The sequence below is a fragment of the Falco biarmicus genome, chromosome 12, assembly GCF_023638135.1.
Source record: "Falco biarmicus isolate bFalBia1 chromosome 12, bFalBia1.pri, whole genome shotgun sequence".
NCBI classification, from domain to species: Eukaryota; Metazoa; Chordata; class Aves; order Falconiformes; family Falconidae; genus Falco; species Falco biarmicus.
The window spans coordinates 31,184,521-31,207,163 of record NC_079299.1 but is presented as its reverse complement, the minus strand read 5'-3'; the positions used below and the strand labels follow the sequence as shown (position 1 = coordinate 31,207,163).

At 40.4% G+C, this 22,643-nt stretch overlaps 1 protein-coding gene across 7 annotated transcripts in view; it reads left to right on the top strand.

The window, feature by feature from the left end:
• CCDC85A (coiled-coil domain containing 85A) overlaps window positions 1-22,643 on the top strand; it is a 196,177-nt gene that overhangs the window by 134,914 nt on the left and 38,620 nt on the right. For 5 of the 7 annotated variants that reach the window (XR_008824885.1, XR_008824884.1, XR_008824881.1 and 2 more), the window contains 7 exons: window positions 2,833-3,006; window positions 10,963-11,035; window positions 13,569-13,648; window positions 16,002-16,062; window positions 17,209-17,381; window positions 17,655-17,747; window positions 19,541-19,733. The gene's annotated coding sequence lies outside the window, so the exon portion shown is untranslated. The remainder of the gene's footprint in view (window positions 1-2,832; window positions 3,007-10,962; window positions 11,036-13,568; window positions 13,649-16,001; window positions 16,063-17,208; window positions 17,382-17,654; window positions 17,748-19,540; window positions 19,734-22,643) is intronic. The other 2 variants (XR_008824882.1, XR_008824886.1) reach the window with 2 other exon arrangements.

Below are 22,643 nucleotides of genomic sequence, written 5' to 3'. Positions count from 1 at the left end.
GTAAGAAGGTTTACAAATCTTGTGTATTGTATAAGCAAAGAGGGCAAAAAGGACAGTAATCACAAGAACAACTCTCTTTCCTGTCTTGTTGAAACAAACATCTTTTCTTCTAGGACAAACCCATTACTTTTTATATAGCAGATAAGGCTGTTTTGTTGTTTTAATGGATTTATAAATTGAATTTGTTATTAGCAGTGACTCCACTATTGTGATGTTAAATGGCAGGAAATTGGCCCGCTGTGTTGCAGCCACCTCTTAATATAAGTACCTTTCCCCTCCTCTTCTAAGAGTCTGGGTTTTGAAAACCCATGAACAAGGACATCATAGAGAATCTGATTCAGTTCAGTTTAAAAGCTAAATTAGAGCAATTGATCATTTCATTCTGGTGATCAGAGACTCCCAGCGGAAAATTCTGAAACATCTGTAATAGCCAGACTTGCAGAATAACAATAAGTGAATCAGAGCTGTTTGGAAACTTATTTTTCAGCTCACTGGCAGTTATGAATGTTATAGTAATAATTTCAAAATTTTTTAAAAATGGCTTCAAGTCAAACTAAAATGGAAGGTCTCAGTTTGATTGCAAGAACATTTTTTTTAAAAGGAAAGAAAATGGACATTTCTAAGTGAAAAGCCACATGAAAGACAAATCCAAGTCTTTATTTAAGAACATTGTTAGATGTGTTTAGATTACTCAAAAGAGTTTTTTGCTTTTATTTTCAACACGGGACTTGGCACTATAAGCACGCTTCTGGACATGATTTGAGTACCTTTATTCTGCACAAACCAGATAACTTGCCAAAATATGTTGCTTCCCGAAGTCCAGCAGAGATCACTGATTCACTTTATTATTATTAGTCATTACGTCTTGAAAGGAAACAGTTGCATTTGTGAACAAATAGATGCTTTGCATAGGTTGAATCTCAAAAGCTTTGTTTAGATCAAGTTTCCATGGAGTTACCCCACTGTGAAAGAGACATGAATTTATGAGCCCCCAGTTCTACTTAGTGGCATTATCAGAGCAATGGGCTCCTCTGTGAGATGCACATTATGGCAAGGACAGTACTAAGGTCAGTGTAGAAAACTCTGTAAGCAGAAAGCTCCTTAGGCAAGGAATATATTGCAGAAAAGTCAGGAGCAAACTTCAATGAAAATATCAGCAGAACAGCTGAAAAAACAAAAAATGGTTAGGAAATCTTCTATAATGGAGTCATCTGGAGTTGTGACTAATGCATCGTGATACTCTGTAAAAGAAACCCCAACTTCATATTTATTATATTTTCCTCTGCACACGTGGTTTTCATAGGTGTTGGAATGAAAACTTGAAGACAAGCCTATAAACCCCTCTATATTTAAAGTAAATCACACAGAAATCTCAGTATAGCTGTTTTGCCAAGGAAAAAAAAATCCATTCTGCTGATCTTTACTTTTTGTCCTTTTTTTGTATTATGCTTTCTCGGGCCGTTTTTGTATTAAACCAGTTCCAAATAAACAACTATTCATCGTACCAGAACTGCACGTGATTTCAGCTGACACTGACATTAACAGTCTCAGATTCCATAGCACTAAGACATGAAAAAAACCAGAAATAAAACTTACCTTTTAGCTAGGAAAGTGGCTGCTATATTAGAGTATGCACAACTGTTACCAGCACAATACCGATTTTAGTGTTAATAATGAGCTCAAACATTCTGTAGCTTCTCGTGTGTTTTCCTTGAAATCGTGCTCCAGAGGCTTTTAGATCTAAGATGGCATTTTTCACAAGGAAAAAAAAAAAAAAAGTCTTCATGTTGAAAACAAATTGATAACATCACCTGAGTGCTTTCTAACGACTCTGAAACTGGAGGACAAAGTCATAGTGTGCACTTATCTTAGTCACCTTTTCTCTAAAGGAAACTCTTTGCCTCTCTTCTGCTTCTCCATAGGTTTATAACTTTTAAACTCATTGGCCAATTACAATGGAAGCTCACAAGAAAGAAGAGCAGAAGTCCCACAAATTATTATGTTGATACAAATTTCATGAAGCTAAGCAGATGGAAGTCAGTAACCTGCTAAAAAAATTCAACCCAAATACAAGACTCTGATAAGGGCTTGTACTAGACACCAAAAATCCTATTCTGGCAAGCTTGATCAGTGCAGCTGCGGAAAAGGTTCCACTGATGTCTGTGTTAATCTGCCCCAAGACACAAAACTTTATTCGGTCTTGAAATGGTATGGTCCAGGAAACAATGTGTGCTGTTGTTTTGCAAGGCTTGTGGGTTTTCCCTTTTTTTTTTTTTTTTTTTTTTTAAATTAGATGGGGTTTTTTAAGCAAATCTCATTGTATTTCTGGGAATTGTGAATGTTTAGGTTTGGAGTGTTATCTGATCAAAATCACAAAATTTCAATCTACCAAGGTTACTGTCCCACCAGCTTTGCAGGAAATATGCCTGCAATTAGAATTAATTTACCAAGTAAATCACCTCTGCAGCAAGCAGAGGTTTCGCAGCCATGGGGCATCCATCTCAAACAAAATGCAGCCATACAGTCATCATAACATGATGCAGGTTTTGAGAGAAAAATATTTACCAAGGAGAAGGGAAATTGTAGCACTTCTCTGAGCTAAAAGAAATGTATGTAAATAAAGATAGCCTCTGCTTCCCTAACCCAATTATAATATTGATGTGCGTGATCTGAAAATTACATGCTGTGAAAATAACATACCGTTACAGATAGGCATCTGACTGGCTCTCCTTGATTTCAGACACATGTAGGATAATTACATGCTCCAGCATCTTAATTTGAATTGTTCCAGAAAAAAAAGCCTTTATTTCTATAAAGCTGTTTTAATCCTAGGGCACTGAATAAATGAAGCCTGTGTGGGGGAGATAGCAGCAGCTCCACCACATGAAAGTGGACACGCAGAAGTACTGGGACCTGTTCTGGTGCCTCAAAGCTGGGTCCAAGCAGCAGTCAGAGCCTGGCCTGTTTCTGCATGCAGCAGGGAGCAGCAATCTGTACTGGTAGAAGGTATGTGGGGAAGATTTGGGGAAGAACAGTCTATATCATGTCCAACACCAACTTACAAGGTGAAAACACGGTGATAGAAGGCAAAAGCGTGGCTCTTGCTAGAGCATCTATGAGAGAACCTGTATGAGTTCAGTCAGAGGAGCATCACTAGGAAGCTTTTGTGGGTTTGAACACACTGACAGCCTGTGCACCCATAGGTAAATATCAGGCCCAGTTGCAATGGGTGAGTTTCTATGGAAAAAAAAAAAGCAGCAACAATAAACACTACTAAAATTATAAAAGAATTATAACATTTATAATATAAAATTATAAAAAAATGTAAACATTATAAACTAACTCTATTTCTAACTAATTGCTATTATCAGTTCTCTGGTTTGGGGGCAAGGGAAAGCTTTCCTTTCAGATTTCTTTCAGATACAGGTCAAATACTGTTTTTACTTTGTTAAAACATTTTTCTAGTGGAAAGCAGGAATAGTTGCAAACATCCCTGAACAAAGCAACCTGACAATTAAATCATGTAAATAACAGGATTTCTTGTTTCCAGTGCATTTGTTAGCTGCCTGCAGCCCCATGGAGGGGCCGGCTCTCTGTTACCAGTTTTCTGGCAACCGATACCTTGAAGACTGCCACTGTTTGGACAGATTTTGTTGAAGCTGAGCACTGAGCTCAAAATTTGGTGAGGAAAATAAATAAGCCAGTTTTCCACGGAATGTATTTACATTACCTTTATTTCTTTAGGATAAGGGGCTAAAAATGAAGCAATAGTAATATACTGTCATTATCACTTCTGTGCACGCCTACTCAGACACCCAGACAATGGAGGAAGTGAGGATTAAACCAGAATACTGTCACACAGAATTATGGGAATATTCTGATTTTTATCAAAGCCTGGGTCTTATATGGGAATTCAGTCTGTCAGGCTGTATTTCATAGAATCATGGAATTGTTTAGGTTGGAAAAGACCTTTAACATCATCAAGTCCAATCATTTACCTAGCACTGCCAAATCCACCACTAAACCATGTCCCCAGGTGCCATGTCTATGCATCTTAATTAAATATTTTGAGGGATGGCGATTCGACCACCTCCCCGGGCAGCCTGTTCCAGTGCTTGACCAGCCTTTTGGTGAAGATGTTTTCCCCAATACCAATGTAAACCTCCCCTGGCGCAACTGGAGGCCATTTCCTCTTGCCCTATCACTTGTTACTTGGAGAAGAGACTGCCACCTCGCTACAGCCTCCCCTCAGGCAGCTGTAGAGAGCGATAAGGCCTCCCCTGAGCCTCCTTTTCTGCAGGCTGAACACCCCCAGCTCCCTCAGCTGCTCATCATGAGACATGTTCTCCAGCCCCTTCACCAGCTTTGTGGCTCTGTGGACACGCTGCAGCAGCTCAGTGTCTGCCCTGCAGTGAGGGGCCCAAAGCTGAGCACAGCATTCGGGGGGCAGCCTCACCGGTGCTGAGTGCAGGGGGCTGCTCACTTCCCTAGTCCTTCTGGCCACACTTTTTCTGACACAAGCCAGGAAGCTACTGGCCTTCTTGGCCACCTGGGCACGCTGCTGGCTCGTACTCAGCTGGCTGTGGCCCAGTACTCCCAGGTGCTTTTCTGTGGGGCAGCTTTCCTTCCAGCCACTCTTCCCCAGGACTGTAGGTTGCGTGGGGTTGCTGTGACCCAGGTGCAGGACCCGGCTCTCAGCCTTGCTGAACCTCATACACTTGGCCTTGGCCCATCGATCCAGCCTGTCCAGATCCCTCTGTAGAGCCTTCCTGCCCTCCAGCAGATCAACACTCCCACCCAAGTTGGTGTTGCCTACAAACTTACTCGATCCCTTTGTCCAGATCATTGATAAAGATATCAAACAGGACTGGCCCCAGTACTGAGCCCTGGGGAGCACCACTTGTGCCCAGCTGCCAGCTGGAGGTAACTTCATTCACCACTGCTCTTTGGGCTTGGCCATCTAAACATTTTTTATGCAGCAAAGCATACACCTGTCCAAGCCATGAGCAGCCAGTTTCTCTTCCGTATAGTCCAAGAACCTCCCAGAGTGTTTCCTCTCTGCTGTATTGTATTTCCAGAAGACATCTGGAAAGTTCAAGTCCCCCACAAGAACAGGGGCTAGCGATTGTGAGACTTATCCCAGTTGCTTATAGATTTTTTTACTTGCCTCCTCATCCCGGCTGGGTGGTCTATAACAGACTCCCACCATAATATCTGCCTTGTTTGCCTTCCCCCTGATTCTTACCGATAAACAGTCAACCCTATTGTCACCATCATTAAGCTATAGACAATCAAAACTATCCAACATATAGGGCTACCCACTGCCTCTCCTTCCTTGCCTATCCCTTTCGGTCTCAGTGGTTTCAACTTGCCAGCTTGCTATGGCCAAAGAAGTTTTTTTTAAATGAAAGAATAAGAAAATTAGTTTGTGCTATTACTATCAGACATCACAGTAAAGCTACCCACTGCAAAAGTATCTTCTGTAGGCTTCTCCAGTTTTTGTGGTAGTTTTGCAGGCAGCTTTATATAGGCATATCTGAGCTACTGTTTTATTTGCAAACTGGGTAGGACTGTGTATTTTCTGACTATGGCAAAGAAAACCTCAGGAAATTAAATGTGTTAACCTGACATTTTCTGAACGTTGTTGATATTGCCAAATCATACCTTTTGGTGAACAAGCTGAAAGTTCATTGTGTCCCCTGAGTTTTTCTAAAGCTCTTGTAAAGCACCACCTTTCTCTTCCAGTGGAGACTGGCTGTGAAGTTAATATATGACAAATTTGGGAATGACTCATCAGCTGTTTGTTATTGTGCATGTATTGTATATTCATTACCATCGCCATACAAGGAGTTTCCAGATCTAGCATGCAGTTGTGAGTCAAGCTGATATTTTGAAACGAGGGAGTTTTGTGGGGAAAATGAGCATGCTGGTGGTACTGTGTTCTGAAGAAAGGCAGATTCTTCCAGTAGCTCAGGAGAGAAGCTGCCGCATAATAAGTTGCTGCTGTTTGAACTCAGGAGAAAAAAGTATCCTAAGAACCTAATAAGAATATTCAATCCACTGCTTTTATAGACAGGCCTCACTCAGTAGGAATGTTCCAGCCTTAAATGTGCAGGTTCAGCTCAGTTATGTGAAAAATTCAATTGTAATTCAAATTAAAATAATAATTTGAATAAATAACTCAAAATCTGCTTCCCAATCAAGCACTAAGGCAGGACTTCCAGCTACCTGAATTGTAGGATGTGTCTTTCCGTCTCCTCTGACTATTTTACTTCTTATGTGGGAAACCACTTGATAGTAAACATAACTGTGACAGTTGGGTTGGTTTACATTAAAGCAGAGGTCAGGTAGGAGGACCTTATGGCAGGAGGGGAAGACCTCCTTCCCTTGGAGAGTAACAGGACTTGCTCAAGAGTGAGCAAGAAAATGGGAGATTGCTGCAAGGTGCAGGTAGCAGCAGGGCCAGTTTTGTAAGGGATAGGTGAAATTTCCCATTGACAGGTGGGGATCACGTATATTTTTGTTGCCACTTGGAATATTATGGAGGTGGCTGGAAAGGCAAGCTGCCTGCGCAGCTGCAGTGGGTGGGGAGTGGCAGTCCAGAGGGTCCTGGGCAAAAAACTCGTGCACCAAGGTGCAGGATGAGTCCCGTGCTTTCTGATGTGTCGCCTTATCTTGGAATGTAACTGATATTTCCTGCTTTCTGTCTCCCAAGGAAATGTGCTGTGATCAAGGTAGGACTCAAATGCTAAAGTCCTTTTTGAACTCAATCCTCTTTGAATTGTGTGATCTCTAATGAAAGCTGGGGAAGTTTAGAGAGGAAAACAGCTTATCTTTTCCTTCTTGCTGGATGGATGCCCTTATTTTGTTTCAGATCATTCAGCATTATTTTTGCTAGGGAAATGTTATTTATTCAGCTTTCAAATGTTTGGTCATCTTATTAATTTTTCATATGCAAAGGCTTTGAATATTTCTCTTTGAAATACCATAACTAACCTCGTTTTTTTCTCAGGGCAATGTATTTGGCTCTCCAGTTATGACCTTCTCCCCAAAGTTGCCTAGAAAAATAGGCAGGGACAAATTCTCCAGCTCATAGACATCAGGTGGGACTGCTACAATTTATGAAGTTCCCATTACAGATACTGAAAGGGGTGAACATGAAAGATGTGTGCCTGGGAGAGCACCCAAGACCACAGTGGTCAGAGGGGAAAACCAAGTGGCCGCCTTCTCTGTGTCTTGTCTTGCTGTCCTTGCAAATATGCCCTCGGCAGAGCTGCTCAAAATTGAAAATAATCTGCTTGAACCCATGGAGTTGCAGAGATGGTAACATAAGGAAAGTGGATCTCCTCCCTTGGCTGAGGATGAACTGTCTCTACTGTCGCTTTAGTATGGTTATTGTTTTGTTTCCTGCTGTTATTGCTTTATCCTCTGGTGTTGCCTTAAAAGGCACAGGCGTTTTGATCTTTAGGGCAAATTCTCTGTGATGCTGAAATAAACTAAACGTAGAGGATTTGCCTTGTTTCTTGTACACAGTATTTTTCTTGCTTTACTTCAGGCTTGCTTCCAGGTTTTTTTCCTGTATGAAGAATGTAGAAACAGCACCAGCATGGACTTGCTGTCCTTGCTTTCCACCAGACCATGTACTGCTCCATCCTTACGACCTTTTTTTGCTGAACTTACCCTTTTCAACTTCTCTAGCCTTTATTTAATATTCATCCTTAATTATTCTTTTTTCTTATTTGTTCTCTAACAGAATAATTTTATTTCAGTCAACACCCTCCATTACACTGCTGTTTTCTGAGTTTCATATTCTCCTTTTTGAGTTCAGATCTGCTGGCTGCAGGCTCCAGCTGCCTCGTATAGTAAATAAATGCAGGTTCTTTCTCGTTATATGGTATGAATTGCCATTTCTTTCACTCCCCATAACCTGCTCCTCCAGGCAATTCATTTCACACATCTTTACATTTGGAAGCTGGGAACTGTATTATAGATCAGCACTTATTTATTGACTTGTGTCCTGTTATTATTTTGATAGACGTGTTTTGGTGTATGGCACACCCACCTCAGGTATTTGCTCTTCCCAGTTTATTACTTCTGTGTGGTGTTTCTCTTCACTGTTTTACAGCACTCCTCTCCAGGTGGTGGGTGAGCTGCAAGTGCAGGGGAAACCATGCCTTGTGCAAAGCAATAGCATGTTGGTGGTTGATGTTAAAGCAGCAGATACCAAGGGCATATTTGTACAAGAGCAGGATGACTAATAAACTTTTTAAAAGTGCCCGTGTGACTTAATATACCAGCTCATGTCAGTGTTCGAAGATATTTGGAAGCCTGAAGTCCTCTGACTTTCAACTGTTAGTAACACGTATGTGCCTTTGGTGCTTGTACTTGATTATTCTTAAAAATTAAGCAAGATCAGAGACTCATGATCCACATTTGAAAAACCTAATGTGAGCCTGAAAATATGCCCTGATTTGTCGACACATCAGCACAGAATCAGAAGAAATGGTGACAAAGCAGCAGGTCTAAGGGCCTAAGTAGACAGTGCTGAGCGAGTCCAAGCTGGCCAGTTGGTTTTGGTGTGACACATTGCAGTAGGTATTGCTAGCCCTAAAAAGAAATCCCTTGGTATTTTGTGGGGTTTTCTGTTTTGTTTTGTTTTGTTTTGTTTTTAAATGCTGGTTCCCAAGCTCTCCTGCGTAAATGCAGTTCTGTGGAGCAGGGTGTGCTTTCCTTCTGTGCAATGAAGGAGAAGTGAGTGTGCAAATATCCTCTTCTGAGGCTCCAACACACCGCAAAAACATGCTTTTGTCACTGTGTCAGAATTTATAGTTAATATTTGCAAATTCTGGCAATGTACCAGTGAATTTAATACCATCTCACCACAACAGAAATTTTGTATGCAGACACAAACTTTGCTAGGATATAATTGGTACCTATAGCTCTACTTTCAAAATACTGCATTCAAATACATTCTCACGGAAAAAGAAACCGATGAATCTTCAATACCAGGAGAGTCTGAGACCATCAACAGACTTTCAATGAGTATCAGGCTGCATTTCTTCTCTTGCAGTGCTGCTAAAACATGGCCTTGCCCAGAGGGGCACTCAGGAGCAAATACATCCATTTAGAAAAATGAGTTTGTGGTACCAGTGGAGCAAAGTATAGAAAAAAGAAAAAAAAAATGGTGCTTAAAACCCCAGTTGTGTATTCAGAAAACAGACTGAAGGAGGTAGGCAATGATACAGCACAGGAAAAACAGGCATTCAAAACTGAGCACTGGGCGTGTGCTGGAGCCTATTTCTTAGGGGGGCCTGTAGTTTCAAAGCTGTGTGAAGGGATCAGGAGGGCAGGGGTAGAAATATTAACTGGTAAGTGGTTCCAGAAGGGCTACATTATTCTTACATGACATATCAGTGAATGGCACTTAACTATGCATTAGCACATGGGCAAAAATATTAAGTCTATATTTATGAGAAATACTAAGTCTGTGTTTATCACCTTGCAGCCAAAGAGCTCAGGTGCTACGGCAATATAAATGAATGCATATGTGAGGTATAGCACTTGTGGCCCGGTGCAGTACTTTCCACGCTTTTCTAGTGAATTGTCTAGCTCTGGAAAGATATGGTTGACATAAACTTGATTCTTTGATTTTTAAGGCCCTATCTGTAATTTTAGTTTTTCTAATAATTTTAAATAACTTTTACATTGTATTTCATCTCACTGTATCTTGCTGTTTTGTGGGGCTTTGAGGTGTTCAATTTGTACACACGCTTGGAATTGGAGAAAACATTGGAAAAATTCCCCAGCGCAGAAATGTTTTGCTTTTTGAGGTTCTCCCTCTCTCCAGACTACCATACGCACTTCAGCATCTTCTTTTGGCTTTCCAGATACTGAGACATTCTTGCAATTAATTTTGTACATTTCTTTACAGCCTAAAAAAATCCACATGTTCTTTTTTGCAACCAAACCATACAGGTGTCTGGTAGCTTGGTTAGACACTCTGGTGTGACCAAGTAAATCAGCTCACAAAGGGTGCTGCGTTACCTACAGCTACATACAGAGCTGTTCTCAGGAAGTGTCCGTGTGAAGCTGGTCTGTCTAGACAGCAAACATGCCTTGAATCTCAGTAAATTATACCATCATTCACAGCAAAATAATCTTGAATTATTTTGTTGCTCTTTTATGAATTCAGATGTCATTCCTATTTTAATTCACGTATTCCCAGCTAACATTTAATTAAGACAGGTATTCTGGGGTAGCTGTTTTTAATTTTCTTCTAGCTGTGCTTCCATTTCTGTTGTTGCTTCACTGCTGATTTTACTTTAACAATTGGTTGGAAAGGTTTATTCTTCCTTTAATGTTAGTCTTTAAATACTTGCTCGCAATAGGGGCTCTCAAACGCTTATTATACTGGACTACGTGATGAGAAACAGTCTGCACTGCCGGATCTGGTGGATGATCTCCTGCTATATATATTTCTACACAGACACGTATGCTTTCAATATTTTTGCTACCTGTCTTACTTTACATTATCATTTTTGCAATTATTTATTTCATTGCAAACTACCAGATACCACAGGAGCCACACAAAGTAGCCATCAAGGAAAGGTTGTTTCCTTCATAGCTGTATCAAATGGTCACGGTCTTTGGCACAGTAAGTTACTGAACAGTGCTACTTTTGTTCCTGTGAGTATGGAGTAGGAATGGATTTAGGCACATGGAAGCTGTATTATTAACCTGCTGTGTAATCGTAGTCCAGCAATTTCCCATTGGCAAATTTAATGTGCATCATGCTGACTAAAATACAAATTGGAAAGTATGAACACAAGCAACACCAGGGAATAGTTACCTTGGAACTAGTTAAAAAGCAAAGAAAAGTAACAATGGGTGCCATGACTAAGACTAAGGTAACATTGTTCGCTTGTGATAATGTCGAGTGTTTTTTCATTTTGTCTTCATCAGAATGACATCTACCATAATTTATTATGAATACCCACAACAAAGTTGGATGAAGAAGCAACTGAATCTCATTAAGGTATTTTTTTCTATCAAACCACTTGGTTTAATAATGTGCATCTAAACCACCCTCAGTTTAGGGCTAAAATTGCCTCAATCCTTACCAAGCACAAGTGAGCCTTCATGCCCTTTCCCCCAGGGAGGACAAAGGGCCTTAAACGGTGCTGAGCACCAGTTAATGGCGTTCCATCTCAAGGTCAGGGATTCATCCTGGTTTGCAGTGGTTCAGTGAGGGGAAGATCTATCGGGCTGTGACACTACAATACTTAGCAGCAGAACTAGAAAAAACTCCATCTGTATAGACGACACGTTTCCAAAACTTAGTTACAATATCTTTGTTTTTAACAGAACTTGGGTTAGGAAAAGGAAGACCTTTATTAAGTACTGTTGTCTTGGCATTTTTTGAGCCTGTTCCCTTCACTGTGATGTCTCAGATGGTAAATTCAAAGGCAAAAATGCCATTTTATATTAAAACCTTGATCAGCCAACAGTCCAAACTCTTCCCTGGGGTGACTTTCATAGTGTTATGCCAGGAACAAATTTGATTATTCTCGAGAAAGGACAAAACCCCCCAAAGGTCTGAGGCCTGTTACCTCAGTGTTATACTCATTTGCAACTATTTCGAGATCTGCCCTTCCAGTGGTTTGGAAAACTCGGACCTGGAATGATGGTGACAGCTCCCTGCTCTGAGAAGGTCTTTGTCTTTTGGATGGCCAGTTCAAATTCTTTTTCGCTGGCCGTGAGGTCACCTAATGAAAGTTAAAAGCACTATTTCCACCTTAGTCCTCATAGCGCTGCATGGATGTGAGCTTTTCCCATTCTTTAGTTTGAAAAATTGATAGCTTTGACATCTGAGTCTGAATTATACTAACTGGTAACGATTCAGCAATCTTGTTACTAATGCTCAGATCATTCACAGAAATGTCAATACCAGCTCTGTGACTTGCCCTTCAGAACAGTAAAAAAATGTTCTGAATAAATAAAACCCCAATAGCCCCACACCTAAACCTTTACACACTTTAACAGCCAAACCAGAGCTGTCACGGTGTGTTTCTTGCATGCTTTGTGTGCTCAAACCTGACTGCAGCAGAAACATGGCACTTGACTTTTTGCTGTTTCATGCTTAGATCTATAAAGTTGCCAGGTTGTCTGGAGAGGAAGCCAGGAAGCTGTTTGCAGAGATGGAGTGGCCAGAGGCAGCCAGAATGGGAGATGAGGACTGAGGAATATTTATGAATACTTGAGAATATTCTCGTCTGAGTCTGGGTTCTTTTCCATTCCCATCATCAATTGAAAAGAGCCTGGAGCTAGTGGTTTGTAGTGAGACAGTCGTTAGAAAACAGAAAATGTAAGCAGTAGGGGAGAAATGTAAAGCAAAAGATTTTGTTTGATGCTCATGAAATATTGGAATAAATTCCACTGCATTGTGTCTACGTGCTTAGGAAAATATAAATAGCATACGGTCGTACCAGTCAGCCCTCGCTATTCTGATGGGGGACAAGGAATGGAGTGGAGTGGGAGATACTTCAAGCGCATCACCAAAGATGTGCTCTACAAGTGGTAACCTTCTTATTAAAGCAAATATCAATCTGTATGTACCATAACAATGAAGGGGAACTGCAAAACGATCTTCATTTCTCAAACAAATTTTATCTCCTTCAGATTTTATTAGTGGGTGGATTGCTCCAAGTGTAAAGGATTGCCTGCCCTGCAAATAGGAAGGCACTTATAGCTGAGGCTGTAGTAAACACCAAAGAGACCCAGGAACTTGCTTTTTGGGATCATTAAAGAATTTATCCGCTACCACGAATGAACCAAATGGTTGGAAAATTCCTATCCCAGTTCCTACAGGGATGTAGTTTGATTAAGCTTGATCTTTTTGACACAAATCTTGGAACTATCCAGTATGAACAGACCTCAGGGTGTTACCAAGACCTGGGGAGGCTTGGTAGCAGTGTCATCCTGACAGACATCCGTCTAGCCTGTTAAAGACACACAGAAAGACTTCACAGCTCTGTGTCTCAGTGATTCACTGTTGTTACAATTAAAAAGTTTTTTTTCCTAATATCTCCCTTGAATTTTTTCAGTTTCAGCCTATTACCTTTCAGCCTCTGGGCTGACGAGTGCTGATGCCTACTACACACCGCTGCTGGGCAGACTGGAGTGGCTGCCCCTGAATTTTGGTAGTCTTTCCTTTGACTAAAGCATGTGATCAAGACAGTGAGGAATTAGCCTCTAAGTTGCAGAGTAAAATGCTTTAAACTCTTTTTGATGTGCAGTACACGTAGGGAAAAGGAAATATTTTAAACAAGATAAGCTGTTAAGTGTTATTTAAATGATCTCAGAAAAATCCATGGCTTCTGTAAAGAAGAATGAAAGCTCCAGCACAGTTAAATACAAGCGCTGGTGAACGTTGCAAGAGTGAGTATCACTTACTGTAAATATTATAGCTTCTTCTAACAGCATGAGATGGTTTATGTGTCTTTCATCCCTGCAGATGTACTTTAACACGTTAAAAGGTCAAATTTGCTTTTTTGTTTGTCATTATGTAGATCCTTGCAGTTGTTTTGTAAATGCAACGATCTAAATAATTCATAAGAGCGGAGACGCCAGCTGTCGGTGCCACAACCAGGTAACTCCTAATTCATGACCATCTCTGTCTTGAAGACCACAAAGGATGTAGCTGTGCACTAACTATGCCAAATTGTGGTATGTTGCTGGAGGCTTGTTTGAATTTCAGGGTAAATCTGGCAGTTGCAGACAAGAATAAAATAGGCAGAGAGAAAATATTGATCAAAGGGAATTTTCCCCTTGACATAACTTGGAAAGTGCACCTTAGGTGCTTAATTAGGATCAAACCAGGCAGAAACTATATTGGAAAAAAATTGACAGTATATCTAAAAATAGAAAGACCGTGCCTCTTGTAGGAGCAAGTGTGGGGTTGTCAGGCATAGCAAAAATCAATCCTGTAATAAGATAGACTGATGGCATATCAGAATAGCTGCAGTTATTCTCTGCCTCACGTGGAACCTGACAGTCAGCACGTATTTGTGTCAGCCATTCCCCAAGTTACAAACATTTTTGGCTGAAGTGACTGTATTTTTGAGGAGGAGCTTGGCCTCCTCCTCAGGCAGGATGTTAAAGCAGCTGGGAGTCACCCCCTGTCCCTGTCCCGGTATTGTCCTTGGAGGAGCTGTTGTGGCGGAAAGCGTGTTTGCTGGAAATCCATCTTGAAAGTTAGGAGCTACCTGGAGCTGCCTGTTCAAGGGATTTGGACTTATCTCCTCAAGCACAATCGGGCAACAAAAATCTGCCAAATCAGAAATTCTGGAGGTCAGTGGCAGTCTTTCACTGTCTTTACAGGAAGGCCTATATGCTCTTCAGCTGGAAGATCTTCATCTTAACTCACTGAAAGAAATAATATTGCTGTGTGAGCTGACTGACTGGGGCTTATCAGTCTGTCTTTGATTTTTTTCCTGCTCTCTCAAGTCTGTGCAGGTGTAACTATAAAGGAATCTGGAATAGCAATAGGAACAATGTAAATTCTATTTTTTACCTCTCTGAATAACAGGGAAAATGTAATTTCCAGCTGCCAGGACTGATTAGCACAGTTTGACTGCAAACTTATAGCAGCTGTTGTTTTTTGTGTACTTTGTGTCTATTTGCATACAGATTTGACAATGTAATTGTCTACTGACATAAAGCACATTGAAGGGAAAAAAGTGAGTAAATCCAGAGAAAAAAAGGAGTTCTTACAATCTGCTTCTGTATTCCAAACAAAATTTAAAAATCTACCATTTTGTAGCAGAAGTTGACTTTTTATTCCATAAAGCATACATGGCCAGCTTAGAAGCCTTGGAGCCAAATTTAGTCTCGTAGCGTAGACCCAAAGTGAACCCATGGCACTGACTTAAGGTCAGATCACTTGTAATTCAAGATTTAACAATTTGCTTTACATAGTAAGTAATATTCTCCAGGTAAGGAAAACATGAAGAAAATGGATGTCACTGCATCTACTGTTAGCATGTTTGATTTAGAAATCTGTAACAACTTTCCACATTGCGTGAGCTGACCCATCCTGCGTTGAGATGACCCATATGAGGCTCAGAACAAGCAGGGCTCTGACGGTGGGTGGCAGCCCATCTCTGCTAGCACTGGAAAGGGAGCATATTGCAATACTGACTGCAGTGGAATCAGGACTTACGGCAATCACGACTGTGTGTGAAAACTTTCCTCTCCCTGTCTGCCCTACTTTTCTGTTTCATCATAATTCAAAAGCTTCAGCATCAGGCTGATTTTGGAGGGATTTTGCAGCCAAGGAACTAACTGTGTGTGATAGGAAAATGTGCTGTGGAGAGGAAAAGCTGTTTTTCTTGAAATTTTAAGTTGTGATTTCTGTTAGAATCATAGTATTAGCCTGGGATTAAGTGGAAAGCAATAGGTTAGCAATCATCTTTTGGAAAGACTAACAAATCTGAAAGGCAACTTTTTTTTTTTTTTTTTTTTTTTTTTTTTTTTCCTGCTTCATTTAAGGCTACCTGATTTAGAATTAAAAAAAACCCCACACCCGTGAAAAATCATCATCCTTTCTGGTACATGTCTCATTTCCCTTTTTTTCTTATGCAAACAGTTTGGTGCTGAAAATGTCTCCCGTGAAGCCTGGTACTGTTTGTTATGGTTAATGACAAGGTTCATGTAAGCTGGTGATCCTGGAAAGCAGATTTTGCAGGAGCACTGGTGCGGTCCCATCCCTGCGGAGGTCGATGAGAACAGGCTGAGGCAAGGTCGGGGTCAGCTGGTGGGTGTGTGCTGCCCAGGGGGAGCAGAAGTAATTCGTGAAACTGTGTCCAGTGCTGTTAACAACAGCTTTCCATATGTACAATTAAAGTAGCGAGAATCAAATTTAAAGATGAATTAGATGCTTTGAATGTGTCTCTTATTATAAACTAATGACCCGTCTGTTCCTTGGCTAACACCCTGTCAAGCATTTTGACCAGTGGCCTCACAGAGATGCCAATATGAATCAGCAGAATCTCTTCAACCGGAGTGAGTATTGGAAATGGTTTCTTTTCCTGTGTTTCCCATTCATTTTAAATATCACTCCCATCACACTAGAGATGTCAAATAAATGACAGGCAGGAGATGAAAATGAAAAACAAAGCCAGATGAGGAGTAAGTGTTAATTAAAACAGGACTTGGAATAAACAGAAAGTTCTCTTTACATATCTGTTGCATATAAACCTTTGTTTATGACCCATTTTGATTTTCTTTACATGGCGATTTGTAATGATTTCTAGTAGCTATTAAGTGTCTGAAATGTAATCTGTCTGTGATAAAACTTGGTCGCTTGTTGTAAGTCACGGACGGCACTGCTATGCTGCGCAGCGTCAATATTCTGAACACAGAAACTTGACATTAACAAATGTATGCTGAAAATTATGGCTTATGACTTGGAAATAAGTGTGTCATACAATACCTATCTGTTGACAATCATGGGAATGAAAGTAACCAATGCCTCAAAAGCCACATTTCTTGTCCTTTGAATTAGCTAGCAGCTTTTGTAAGTGGTTGCCAGTCTTTTCTTTTAGGAAAAAGAAACCACGTTAATACTTACAGTATTGCTTGGGGGAAAAAACAACTGGTTGCCGAGTAGAATTTGATCCCAAATTGATAAGACTTTTAAGTTTCTGTGTGTACAAACATACATACACGTTTGTGTACATAGAGATACAGCTGTAGATATTTTGGTGTGATGTGCAAATGTATGTATAAATAGCTATATATGTGTGTGTTTGTGTGTATGTATGTCTGTATACACCTACCTCCAGGATGCATTCCTATTTATCATATAAATATTTAATAGAAAGTGTTATGCAATTTCACATCAGTCTAGAAGCCTCCTTTGATCTGAGATAGTTACTGCCAGTTGTTGCAAATTATTTTGGAAGCTTTGTGAGTTGTGCATATCAAGCTATGGTAACTCCAGCTTATATCATTAAAATGTTTAAGCCCTCAAGATCTGTTAGGCTGCTGTTTTGTTTTGGTTTCCACAAATTAAATCCCCCTTGAAAAAACTAATTTAGCAACCGAAGTGGATCATCGTAAAGAGCATTAAGACCGTAAGTGGTAATAGCAAACAATAATGTAAAAATTTAGTCACCAGTTTCCCTTATGATTTGTTTTATTTTACAGCTTCTGCATAACTTCATCTCACTCGACACGCAGCCTTGTGAAGGACCAGATCTACTTCCTTGCTGGCATCCACTGTGGGAGCAGCATTGATGGGGAAGAAAAAACTTATCATCATCCACCAATGACTCTTCAGTGAAAGGTGCTGGCTGGAGTCTCCCGGCAAGTGGCTTCTGGTGAGAATAATTCCCCACACCATCTGGGCTTCAAGTGGAGATCCAAACCCAAATTACAGCAACTATGAAGTGTGCTATCTATAGTTTATCTTCAGTTTTACAGCTAGTGCAGTGGTTGAACAGCAAGTTGGGAGCTAGAATATAAATATTGGCTTTTTCTTCCTGGAACACACATGTGCTTTGATAGAGTAATTTATTTTTAGAGGATTAGAGTTTGACATATTATTTTAAAAAGGAGTGAACTGACTGAATGATTTCCTTTCTCCCATGTAGGAAGGCCTCAGGGTACCAATTCTGGGCTGAACACAGTGCTCCAGTAAGCAGCATCCCACCACAGGTGTGTCTGGAGTGAAAAGCCTTACCCAGGTAGGAAAAACCCCTAAAGCTCATACCAAGGTTAGGAAAGGGAGGGAGACATTAGTGTATCATTCCAATTTTACATGAGGTTTAGCTAGGACAGGAGCAGGAAGCAGCCAAACAAGTATGAAACGGTGTAAGAACATTTCCTAATCAAAATATCTAGGATTTGGAGTAAAAATATTGCAGGTGTTCACCAAAAAATCTTTACCAAGCAAGCCTCCGAAGTGTTTGTTGGGTGGAGTTACCAGAATTACATCCTCTGGCGTTCTCAGTATTGGTGAGACTGAGATGAAGGTGTGTGAGGTTCTCAACAGGGAAATTCCCAGGGTATTTACAAGCCCATCTAATTTTTGAGCATTTCTATTTGCATATTTTTTGGAAAGTTGTTGGTGATACCCAAAATGTTGCATTGACTCTTTACTTGCATAATAACAACATTGCACAAATGAGGTAAGTCCAGAAGAACACATTAATTTCCCATTCACTGTGATTGATCTGCCCGAAGTGGATGAACTGAAGAGTTAAGGTGGGAGGTTTTAGTAAATATTAGAAACATTAAAGTGAAGAAATAACTTTTTCTGTAACACAAGCTCAGTACGTCGTGTCAGAATGACAGAAATCAGGGGAATGAATACAGTGGGTTTTTCTTCTTTGAAATAGCCAGTCATCAGTGGCAGTACTGCATTCATAACTCCCAGGCACAGATCATTTAAAAAATTAATCTTCCTTTAGATGTGTTGTAACATCAAACGCTTTGGTTACTTCCATCCTGATAATCTCAATCCAAAAATTAGAACATGGCGCTTCCAACATACCTGAGATTATCTCAGCCTGTTTGAACTGGTGAAACTTTCAAGCAGAGTTTTGGCCCCATTTTTCACCTGCTCTGGGGTCCTGCTTTGGGTTCTGGTGCAGGTGATTTTTACTATCAAAGGAAAGGAAAACACATTTGTTTGGCAAACTGTGACAGAGAACAGACTCACTGTTTCCTGTCTCTGAAATAGAGACCTGAACGGGACGAACGTGTCCCTTCATTGCCTTTACCCAGGGATGAGTGACAGTAAGGTAGATGCAAGGTAGGTGAAAGCAAATTTAACTGATCCCAAATATCAGCTGTCATTTCTGCAGCAGCTTGGAAATTCAGATCTACCTTGATTTGTTCATTTATACAAAATAAAAATTGTGAACTCGGCCTCAACCCAACACAATTCTAAAAACACTCACTTGGGTTTTTGCTTAGAAAGCCCTGTGTATAATTTTGAACTTGGGCTATTTTCCACTCCCTTTCCTGTAATCCTTCTTCTAGATGATGCCTGTTAAACTGATGAAGGTCCTCAGCTGTAATGACTGCCTTGCTGAAAAGGAAAATTTTCTCCTATTACTTGCAATGGGGGATTCAGTTGTCACCTGTGAGTCACGGTCAGTGCAGCCTTCCCTCTTTGCAGCCCCCTTGTTCTGGTGGGCAGCATCTAGCACCTCTTCATTACATTTTATTATATTTTGCTGTGCTCTGTGGAGCCCACTTTAGGAGGTGTGGCCCTAGTTTCTTTAATGGATCTAAATTTTCATTATATTGCAAAAAGTTGCATACAATTTTCACAGCATTTCAATGCAGTCTTAATTGGATGTGCAAAACGCAAGTGTAATTACAGTTGTGAAGGAAGCACCACACAAATAGTCTGGCTATTTAGGGGCATAATTATCCAGATTGCATTCACAGAAATAGTAGTTATATCTACAAATCAGTCCAAATGCTTTCTAAATAGTTTCTTCTAGTCCTAACCTTTTTTGTTATGTAGCCACAATGAAGAACACCTTGACTGGCATACACGGATCCAGCCTGCCTTGCTGAGACACTGTGTGGGGAACTGAGAAGCATCACACGCTCTTCTGAGACACACAAAAAAAGACTGAAAATGCACCAAAACCTTTTTTGTGTGAAGACTTGGAGAAGATCTTCTGTGACTGCAGGAGGCCCCCGTTTGGATGGAGGTATGAGGGGGTGGCACAGGGGTGTGGGGAGGGAGCTATGGGATGGATGTACCTGGTGACGCAAGGCAATGGAGGTTTTTAGATCCATTCAATTTTCCTGAATTGATGGAAATGACAATTCAAAGATAAGGCATGGTCTGCTTACAACTTTTCTTTAAGTTTTAATTACATCTTCTTTTATAAGTAAGTACACTAAAACATTCACACAATATTAGAGTATTTTCAAACTTCTCTTTTGAAAGCTCTAGACCAAAGAGTATAATTTGAATATAATTTCTACTACAGGACACAATAAAAAAGATAAATGTATATTTAAATTGCTTGACTAGGTCCTTTTCATAACACACCTCACACCAAAAAAGGACTATTTTATTTAAAGAAGAGAAAAAAGGATCCAATAAACTCCAGAGTAAATACTAAACACAGACTGACAGGGCAGACGTGAGCTTATCAATGGAAAACCACAGATGTCCTCCTGGCGCTGCTCAAACAAGTCTCCCCTAGACCTGTATGCAGCCAGTGCTTCACACAAGGGTTTTAATGGCAAAAAGATGAAAACTCTTCAAGGCTTTGGGATATTAAGGGATTATATGGTTGGATTTTGCCAGTATTGGTAGCTGAGGGAAGAAGGGCTGGAAATGATGTTGAGGAAAAAATAATAAAAAAAAAAAGGTCGGAGACATTAAAAGAAGATGTAAAATATGGATGGGGGGGCGGAAATAAAAGAGAAAAGTGTAAAAAGGGTGCTTACAGGAAAAGATTGGTCAGAAGGGGCCAGAGGGCTCTGGGTGTATGGCTGCGGGTAGGAATGTGCACACACCTGTGTGTTTTACTTGTCTTGTTAGTTAAATGACAGCCCAGCTTTTATGTTAAGACCATAAACAGAAAAATTAACCCTGGAAGAAGACATTTTGGAGCACTGGAAATATCTTAGTCGGTAGTGTTTTAACTCGAAATACGTATAAGAATTGTGGTGACATTGTTAGTGTTGTCATTCAATCTGTTACTCTGAAATCTTCGCTCATTTCCACTGACGGATTGATGGTGCGCCTCTCGGGCCTTGTGCAAGGAAGGGCACACCGCCACAGCTGTGCTAAGTATCTGTGTTTTCTGTTTGTGGAAGCCTTAGCTAGAACATTATCAGACAGTACTAAAAACAGGAGGAAAAGAACATTCCTGACTGTAATTAATGTTCATCAGTTTAAACAGAAGATGGAATAACTGTGAGTTGTAAGAACGGTTTGAATATGTCTATTTTCTCATGTTTATTTTCTGTGGGCCTTATTCTGATATGGAAGTGGTGCAAATTAATTCATTCCAACAGCCAGATTTATAAGAATAGTACAATTAGGTGAAGGCCTTCTGATAGCCAAAGAAGTGTTAAAACCTTCAGAGAATAACTAAATGATCCATTATGTTTTGGCAACTGCAAACTCATTTCCTACCTGCTGTTCATTTTGTGGTCGCTATGAACCAATTATTTCAGATAATGGGGGAAACAGTCCCTTTATGAGAATCCGTCAAGAAATCATTATTCCTCTAGACGCTATGTACTGTTTTTAAAACAGAATTTGAGAGTATGGAGTCAAAAATATTTTCTTGCTTTGCTTAGCCTCTTTTTGGAGGGGTAGGGGAGGGAGGAAGGGGCTGGAGGGCTGTCACCATGTTCTCCAGAATCTTTATCAACCAGTTGTCTTGTCTACAACAGGGTAGGTGGGGGTGTAGTACAGCATACAACACCTTGTACTGCCCCCAGCCACAGGTTACATAGCGCAGCCGAGAGCCTGAAAGTGCCGACACCAGAACAGCAGCTCTGCTCCTCAGCAGCAGCTTGGGCTGTTGCATATGATATATATATTTATCCATCTAACTATCTGTCTATAACGCCTATTATCCATCATCTATTTATAAAATATGCCCTGCTGCCTTGCACACAGCAGATATTTGTTGTTACTGCTGCATGCTGGAAAAAAAATAAATACCTCGCTTTGAAGACCAGATATAGGAAACCTATCAAGTCTAAATTGCTATGAAGGAAGGTGAAACCACACTGTGCTCCAGCCCAGGCATGATTCAGCTGGGCGAGCTGGATTATCACCTAAATGACAAGGTCACCGTGGAACCAATGCTGTAATATTTCTTTTGCTACACTATGCTGTAATATTTTTTTGAATTGTTAGTTTATTGCGATGGATATCTCCTGATTTAAGATCAGCAAGCTACGTGGCAGAAATAACTGGTCATGTGTATGGGGTGCATGGGACAGAACGTGGGCACCCCCTGCTTCCTAGCCGAACTCCCACTCTAACTTTGAATACCACTTCTTATCAGCTTTATTTTGCAAACAAGATACTAACAAAAATATTCTGGATACATTTTCTTTCTATAAACCTCTAACTCTTATTGACTTTTCTCCTTAAGTCCAATTGATTTCTTTAAGTCAAAATATGTCCCTGGCAATGTGGTGGCTAAGGGTAACGTGGATCCCATGCCATTTGTTAGCAGTGTCTCCTGTGTGTGGAGCTGATCATTAAAACTTGTGGTTATAGGATGAGGTGACAGTACAGAAAAAGCAGTGATAGTTATCTTTTCCTTGTCTCCTTAACATAGCCAAAGAATAAGGAAGGTAGGAAATTTTTGCCTCAAAACAAAAGTAGACTCTTACATAAAAAAGTTGTACAGATTAAAGCTCCCACTCCTATTAGCTGCTGCTTCAAGAAGGCTCTGCACATTGCTGTAAAAATCACAGACAATCTCCTCATTATTGCTGTTTCTGATTTTTGTTGCTGTAGCTGCCTCTGCCAGAGGTCAGCTGTAGCTCCTTTGCATTAAGCACTGTATGAGCACAGAAATGAGTATTTTTCCCCAGTGTCCTCATCGAGGGGTAAAACAAGTGAGAAGGCAAACCAA